The sequence below is a fragment of the Lygodium microphyllum genome, chromosome 4 (assembly GCF_053477565.2).
Source record: "Lygodium microphyllum isolate KBCC chromosome 4, Lygodium_microphyllum_v1.1.10, whole genome shotgun sequence".
In the NCBI taxonomy this organism is placed as follows: domain Eukaryota; kingdom Viridiplantae; phylum Streptophyta; class Polypodiopsida; order Schizaeales; family Lygodiaceae; genus Lygodium; species Lygodium microphyllum.
Genome location: NC_141138.1, coordinates 55,870,494 through 55,879,216, shown reverse-complemented (window position 1 = coordinate 55,879,216; position 8,723 = coordinate 55,870,494). Strand labels below are relative to the sequence as shown.

The 8,723-nt window shown below is 40.1% G+C and overlaps 1 non-coding gene and 1 pseudogene across 2 annotated transcripts; one reads left to right on the top strand and one right to left on the bottom strand.

Annotated features, from left to right (window-relative positions):
* The first annotated feature begins 4,015 nt into the window (after window positions 1–4,015).
* On the top strand, window positions 4,016–5,916 carry LOC148037070 (large ribosomal subunit protein uL11x pseudogene; annotated as a pseudogene). The gene is made up of 2 exons (XR_015690574.1): window positions 4,016–4,664; window positions 5,537–5,916. The product of XR_015690574.1 is annotated as a large ribosomal subunit protein uL11x pseudogene (transcript).
* Window positions 5,917–8,251: 2,335 nt separating this feature from the next.
* On the bottom strand, window positions 8,252–8,327 carry TRNAE-UUC (transfer RNA glutamic acid (anticodon UUC)). Its single transcript has one exon. It is a non-coding gene; the product is annotated as a tRNA-Glu (tRNA).
* Window positions 8,328–8,723: the final 396 nt, after the last annotated feature.

Here is an 8,723-nt window from a genome sequence, read left to right as displayed (position 1 = left end):
CACCCCATTGATTTGGAGCCCAACTCAAAGACAATCAATAAGCCACCTTACAGATTATCAAAATGTGAACGAGAGGAAGTAGCCAAGCAAATCAAAGAGCTTCTTGAAATGGGATTCATTGAACCAAGTTCTTCACCTTATGCATCTCCAGTCCTGTTAGTCAAAAAGAAAGATGGATCTTTCAGAATGTGCATCGACTATAGGGATCTCAATAAGATAACAGTGAAGAACATGTATCCTATACCCAGGATTGATGATTTGCTTGATGAACTTAAGGGGGCTTGATTTTTCACGAAGATTGATTTGAGATCAGGGTATCATCAGATTCGCATGAGAGAGGGTGATGAAGTCAAGACTGCTTTTAGGACTGATCGTGGGCTCTATCATTTCTTGGTGATGCCATTTGGGCTTACAAACGCTCCAGCTACCTTTCAAAGCCTGATGAATAAGATCTTGCAACCTTTCCTCTTTCAGTTTGTCTTGGTGTTCTTTGACGACATTTTGATCTATAGCAAGACTTTACAGGATCATTTGTCACATATGAGGAAGGTTTTTGATGTGTTGAGACATCATAGGCTTTTTGCTAAGGAGAAGAAGTGCTCTTTCATGCAGACTGAAGTGGAATACTTGGGGCATATAGTCAGTGAAAAAGGAATACAGGCTGATCCCAAGAAGGTGCAATGCATAAGAGATTGGCCAACACCTACTACTACTACCTCTCTTAGAGGATTTCTTGGTCTATCTTCATTCTATCACCGATTTATAAAGCATTATGTGGCAATTGCAGCTCCTTTGACTGATAAGTTGAAGAAAGAGGCTTTCTTTTGGGATGCTCTTGCAGATAGCAGCTTCAACCAGTTAAAGGAACTACTTACTTTTGCTCCTATCCTAGTATGCCCGGATTTCTCCAAAGAGTTTACTATACAGTGTGATGCTAGTGGCCATGGCATTGGGGTTGTTTTGCTTCAGGAGCATGGAGTAATTACATTTGAGAGCCGTAAGCTTACAGATAAGGAGATGGTCATGAATGTTTATGACCAGGAAATATTGGCTATCCTGCATGCAATCAAGAAATGGCACCATTACTTATATGGCAGTTGATTCAGAGTACATAGTGATCACCGGGTACTCAAGTATTTCCTTACTCAGTCAAATCTCACTCCAAAGCAACGTCGATGGGTAGCTACATTACAGAATTATGACTTTGACATCACTCATACAAGGGGCAAAGATAACATAGTGGTTGATTCTCTTTCTCGTATGTGGGCCTACAAAGTGTCAGCCATGATAGAACTACATAATGATTGGATTGGAGAACTACAGGAGGCCTATCTTTTAGATGAGAAATTCAGTCAAATCTTTCAGAAATTACAGCAAGGTCTCATGGAAGAAAACTCGCATTACCAGCTTAAAAATGGTCTTATTTGGTGGAAGGGCAAGATTGTTATTCCCTCTACTTCTTCTTTCAAGCGAAAAATTATGGAGGAGTTACATTCTTCACCTCTAGCTGGACACTTGGGAGTTTTCAAGACTTATGACAGGATAATCAAAAGCTTTTATTGGAAAGGACTGTGGAAAGATGTTAAGGACTTCGTTATGAAGTGTATACCTTGTCAGCAAAATAAGGATAGCACCCATAAGCCAGGAGGTTTGTTACAGCCATTGCCTATTCCTACGGGTAAATGGACTCATTTTACTATGGACTTTATCACTGGCTTACCTACTACTAAGAAGGGGTGGAATAATATTTATGTGGTGGTTGACAGACTCACCAAAGCAGCTCATTTTATCCCAATAAAAATTCAGTTTACTGCTTCTCAAGTGGCCAACCAGTTTATGGAGCATATTTTTAGACTACATGGATTACCGTAGGTGATTGTCCATGATAGGGACTCAAAGTTTATGAGTAACTTTTGGCAAGCGGTATTTACATCTATGGGCACTAAGTTGGCTCCGTCTACGGCTTATCATCCCCAAACTGATGGACAGACAGAGAGAGTTAATAAATGGTTGGAGACTTATCTTCGCCATTTTTGTTATGATGTCCAAACCTCATGGGATTCTTGGTTACACCTGGCTGAGTTTGCTTACAACAATTCCACTCATGTGAGCATAGGAGTTTCACCCTTTGAGGCTTTGTATGGTTACAAGGTGCCCTTACCCATAGTCATCTTTAATAAAAAGATCAATCCTCATGGGAAGGAAGAGTTGGAAAGAATGCAGACCCTTCTTCAGCAATGTAAGGTGAATCTAAGGAAGGCTCAAGATCAAATGAAGATGTATGTTGATGAGAAGAGGAGGCCTTTAGAGTTTCAAGAAGGAGAGCTGGTTTTGTTGAAGGTGCCCAAATCCAGTAATGAAGATGTACGTTGAAAGATGGTTTTATGGCCCTTACAGGATCCTTAAGCGGATTGGAGATTTGGCATACAAACTAGAGCTTCCCTCTTCTACAAAGATTCATAACGTCTTCCATGTTAGTCAGCTCAAGCCTTATTATGGTGATCCAGTGGATATAATTGATGAGTTGCCACCTATTGATGAAGATGGTCTTGTTCAGTACATCCCAGAGGCTGTTATAGGTCAGCACGAAAAGAAGCTTTGATCGCGTTCTATTGTGGAATATTTGATCAAATGGAGAGGTTTACCATCTGAAGAGGCTTCTTGGAGACCTAATTTTATATTGGATGAGTATCCATACTTGAGGGAGACATTGGTGGCTGAAGCCTATTGCTTATGGAGCTAGTATTGATGCAGACTGGTTTAGGACGACACGCTATTTTAGAACAATTTTTATCGTACCTAATTTTCAGAATTAAGCTATCTACATGGGCTTAAAGTACTCTTCAAGAGCTTCGTTTTAATATATGGTACATCTCATTTGGACACTTCTATCAAAAGTTATGGCAGATTTGGTCCAGCAGGGACTGTTTATTCAGCAAGCTGTCTACTTTGTTCTGGGACTATTTGTTGAAGACTTTATGGCTCCATTTGCTTCTGAAGTACTTCAAATCATGTATATAGTTGGGCCTTACTTCCGTTCTTCAAATTTAGCTCTTGTAATGGTCATTCTTCATTCATTTCCCATTCGTAAAGCTGTAAAACAAAGTATTGCTTCCCCTTCTTTCTTATCTTTCTCTCTCTAAATCTAGTCTTTCTCTCTCCTCGTCACTTTTATTCTCTCTCTTCTTGCAGTCTTTCTCTCTCCTCTGCAGTCTTCTCTCTCCTCTTTCTCTCTCCCTGGTTCTCTCTCTGACATAAGGAATTGGGGGGAGAGAGAGAGAGTAAAGAAAAAAATTAGAAACATAGAGGGAAAGAGGAAAGAGAAATATGAGAAAGCCACTTCAAGGCAGCAAAGTTACCACAAAGCGGTCTAGCAAGTGTCAATATTATTTAGGAAGTGAGATTATGAGATGCTTGCCTCTTCATGGTTTTTCTTTTACACAATATGTTTACTCGAGATTGAGAGTTCTTTCTTAATACATTACTTTATATATTATTTGTAAGTCTTTCTTCGGAACACAATTTTAAAAAATATAAGTGTGTCCCTCCCATTAAAGTTTGAGGTTGTTAAAAACTAATTATAATTATGCGATATACAAAAAAAGATGCATTAACAAAGATAGATGGAGGAGATGTAACAGTACTATGATAATATGTGTGCACAAAGAGAGAGAGAGAGAGAGAGAGAGAGAGAGAGTTCACACATCTAACAACTCGTAATTAAATAGATTCTTGCATGTGCACAATTAGATATTTTGTGGATTAGGCGTGGAGTGTTGTGTGCAATGCACTATTCCCTTTGCTCACAAAAATGCAAAGCGAGCGAGATGAAGCCTCTTAAGATTTGTTAGAATCCAAACTGCGCAACGACGATAGCGGGCTAGACAATTATTATTAATAAAAAATTAAGAGGGAAAAATGTACGGCAACTTCTGATCCCTCTGCAAGGAAGCGAGGCTGCTAGCACTCAAGATTTTAGAAATGGAAAGCGCTGGTGGACTTTGTGTACTCTAGGAGGTCACGAAAAACTCTCAAACTTTCAAGGGGAGAGTGAGAAAGGACGAGTTACTCGTGGCTTTTCTTCGTCTTAATAAAAGAGAGAGACGGAGCGCGCGGGGGTACGAGCTAGGGTTTTGCAGTACACAGACCTGACGCTATGCCTCCCAAGCTAGACCCGTCTCAGGTGGTGGAGGTGTTTGTGCGCGTCACAGGTGGAGAGGTGGGAGCCGCCTCCTCTCTCGCTCCGAAGATCGGGCCCCTCGGCCTCTCCCCGAAGAAGGTCGGAGAGGACATCGCCAAGGAGACCGCCAAGGACTGGAAGGGCCTGCGCGTCACAGTCAAGCTCACCGTGCAGAACCGGCAGGCCAAGGTCGCCGTTGTCCCCAGTGCGGCCGCGCTCGTCATCAAGGCGCTGAAGGAGCCCGAGCGTGATCGCAAAAAGACTAAGAACATTAAGCACAACGGTAACATCGGCCTTGACGATGTCATTGAGATCGCTCGCATCATGCGGCCTCGCTCGATGGCGAAGGAGCTCGCAGGCACAGTCAAGGAGATCCTTGGCACTTGTGTATCTGTTGGCTGTACTGTTGATGGCAAGGACCCCAAGGATCTGCAGAAGGAAGTTGATGATTGCGAGGTCGACATTCCAGAGGAGTAGCATCAGTGTGAGTAGCCGGAACCTGTAAAGTGCAGAGTTGACTGAGAATTCTGAGAGGCTTGTCGCAAATTTTGACTCCTAGCTCACATGGACACACAGAGATATATACAGAGACATACACGTTAGCTCTCGTGAACAGGAAAATACTGTTATTTTGTCCAATGTTGTCCTTTTACATGTAAGTGAAGCTTTGGGAGTTGATTCCTGCAGGAAGGTGACTAATGGAAAGCTTCTTCCAGAGCTTTTGTTTTTGGCATTTGCTTGTGCCTGACTGGGTGCTTCTGTTATGAATGGTACTGAGATTTTCCCCCTTTTGCCCTGTGAACTTCCTTCTTATGGCTGTTGACTCCTTGTGAACCAGATAGTTGTTGAGGTTTACAGGTCTATTTTATCCGTGCAAGTTCTCTCGGTTGTTTCCAGTTTGTTTCCATGGAATCTTCAAGGGTCATGGCCTGTCAAATTGATTGCAATCCTGTTAAAAGTCAGCGGGTACGAACTTTGCTGGATCTTTAGTCTTCCTGTATCATAATGCAACACTTGATTGTGTTCGGGACTGTTTCAGTCTTGACCCCTGCTATTTGTGATGTGGATGTTACTCTCTAGCACCAAACAAATTTACTGGTAAATTTTTCTGGGGACAAGATAACAAAATGCCTCATACACATCTCTCCATCCGTATTCGTTGACACCTGCATCATTGAGACGAGGAGTCATCCAAGAGGGGAAAAACATATTGGCTTGTTTTGGCTTTACATGATCCCAACCTATTTCATCTCCTTTGGAACAATGAAAAGCAAAAGTTTATTGAGCTTTATCCTTTGGTGGAAGATGAGATAGATGAACACAATCTAATGACGATATGGTGCATGCAATTTGTAGGGTGGAGATGTGTGTGTTTCACAATTCAGGGGCAGCCATCATAGTTTGAACTGTGAAGCATAGGTGGCAATCGGTGTTATTACCTTGTGCAAGAAAAGAGGGTTTGTTTCACAGAAGGTTTATGTACATGATTTGAACTTTGCAAAATCAAGTATCTCTTGGAATGGCATGGAGAGGAGCATGGCAAAAGGAGATTCGGTTAACAAGGGGATCTCAGTAAAAGGTATTGATTTATGACATGATTTTATTAAATTTCTTGTCAGGATCAATATCGCCTAGATTGATCGTTTAAAAATTAAGATGAAGTTTGTAACAAATCATAGTAAACATGCAAATGAGTTCAATTGACATATATGCCAAGGACTTCTACATAGAGAGCTTGTAAGCTCTCTTTCTTGGAGCGATCCATGGACTCTTAAGGTAGAGTTTTCATGTATGTCTAGGAGTATAATGTGTTACTAGTTATGATAATCCTTTAAAAATACTTTTAAGTGTAATGAATTTTGGGATGGATTGATGACTGAAATGAAGTGACACAATAGGTTTGCAAACAACACCTTGTTCTTGGGCATGCAAACAGCAAAATCCCTTGAAGAGAATTGCTTCAATACCAGGAGCACATGGAATTGTAGATGATGGCCACTTAGAAGCCATTGTATCTACGTAACTAGGAGTTGTCTTAGTTGCCAAGATCTTAAACACTATGATGCTCGAGCAATATGTGAAAATGGCAAGCATGATCTTACCCTTTGAGGTGCTTTATTGAGCTGGTACTCTTGAATTGGGCTTTGTTTTCCACAGATTCTCTTGCATAATTTTGATAAGTGAGGTGACAAATGAGGAGGTATTATATCCATAATACCTCCCTTGCCTACCTTACCTCCCCCTCCCTTCAATGTGCAATGGCCTTTATGCTAAAGGCCATTGAAAGTAGCGATATTATCATGAAGATATAGCATCAAAAAGTCCAAATGCTATAGGAAAGAGAGCACTCTTTGCATGAAATGTAATGGCTTCCAATAATGCTCGAAGGTGCTTGCTTGTCAAGAACGTGGCATCTAGTCCAATGAGCTTGCTACAATGCAAGAAGCTTATGATGCATTTTCATAACAACGCAAAGAGAGCAAGAGTGATAATCAATGTGTTGCAAGTGGGCTATAGCTTGAGGATTACTTTGCCATAATCACATCGCATTAAAGTTGAAGCTTTTCACATTCTTTGACATGGTCATGAATTGAATCCGATTCAAGCTATTTGGTTTGAGTTTATTTTTTGCCTATGCATTGAATGGTCTTGAGGCTTCATATATCTTGATGGCAACCCACTCAAGAATGATGTTCTTGCTATGAAGTTGTGCCACTCTACTACAAGTATGTCTCATCATGGAAAGGCCTTTACCTCCCCATGAAAGTCCACTTGAAACCAAACACTTTTTTGCCTTGCATATCGAGGCGTATTTTGATATGTTCTACTTAATGATGATGTGTGAACCATAAAGAGATAGAAGTTATGAATCTATATGAGATTCACTTTCCTCTTCATAGAACCTTATTTTAGCCATGTTCAAACTATTTGCTATTCAAAGTAAACATTCAAATTGGCGAAAACATTCAAGGCACAAACTACCACATTTTCTTGCACTTAGAGGTACTTTGATAATTTTGAGGAAACTGAGGACATGTTGAATTTGACTATGTTGCCACTAGATGTTACATTTGGAATGTCACCAACCTTGTGAATGTAAAGTTTAAATTGAACTCAAAGATTGGAGGACAACTTCTTGAAGGTCAAATTAAACACCTCTATGGATTGAATGTTAAACACAACTCAAAGATGGAGAACAACACCACTTATGCCTATGGTTTGTATAGGTTTGAAATCAATATAAAGGTCACTTAACTTGACTTTTACATATTCGAAACATATCGAGACACAAGACATTTGATAGTTGTCCTTTCAATGTTTGACAACTTGTTCTTAGATATTCATATGTGGTAGGGTAAAGGGGTCAATAAAGGGGAGGGGGCATATAATAGTGCACCATTACATCTTGTTTTCCCCCAAGCAAGTTACATTCATGTATTTAAAAGAGACTGTATATATCATATGGTACTTGAATAAAGACATTCGGGATATTTTGATAATTTTATGAAGTATACCCAGGTTTAAATGATGGGGTCACACAATGAGGGGCCAATAAAGTGATGTTCAAGGATACATTGTTTTAACGTTTTACAAAATCTTTCAAAAAATTTTACATGGCTCAATTGGTTGATTCACACAATGTAATATATAATACATAAGAAGTTATATCATAACTTTATGTAGTTTTAAAAAAAATGTATATTTTGTGCAAAAATGTCACTAAATTGGAATGGGTTGATTAGGAGCAATGGCATAGAGGCATATACTCCATGAATAACATGTTCTAAGGTAAAGTGGCCAATGATAGAGTGCTTGCCAATAATGGAACAATTTTAGGATATTAGTGGGGACCAATAGCAAGACTATAACAACCAAAAGATAGAACAATGGAAGGATACTAGTGGGAAGCAAGCAATAGAGAACCGCAACAACATAAGTATAGAAAACATTTTTTGTGGTGTAGTGGCTACGTGAAGCGCATAGGAGTACACAAGACGAATGTTTTCAAGGTTGATGTTCGAATAAAATTTGGGCAAAGTAACGCCATTTCAACAGTTTGTAGGGCCTATGCGCTGGCCACGGGGTTCGAACCCGTCATGATCATAAGGTTGAAAGCCTTGCGCTCTACCGACTGAGCTACGTCGGCTACCAAAGATGCCTTTGAAGTATAGATTTTTACTTATGATATTTAGTAAGTATTTCAATTATCTCAAATCTACCATGCCGCCAGATGCTCGTGATGTCAATCCAAGACGCAAACCCACTTAGTTACAATGCTGTGGGGATAGCGAGTTCAACTCTAAAGCCTTTTCTAAGGCTACACGCTTAGGTAACTTTACTTCGACCTTGAACACACACACTTTTTTCCTAAGTCTCCTAAGAAGACTCCAAAATTCCCCAACTCTCATGCCACAAATAACTTGATTAGACAATCAACTCTCTTTAGCCATAACTCCTCTATTTTTGTTAGCCCATTAAACCTTCAGGACAACATCCTTGATTAAGTTCCATAACCTCAATGTCTCTTCATCAAGTTTGCCCT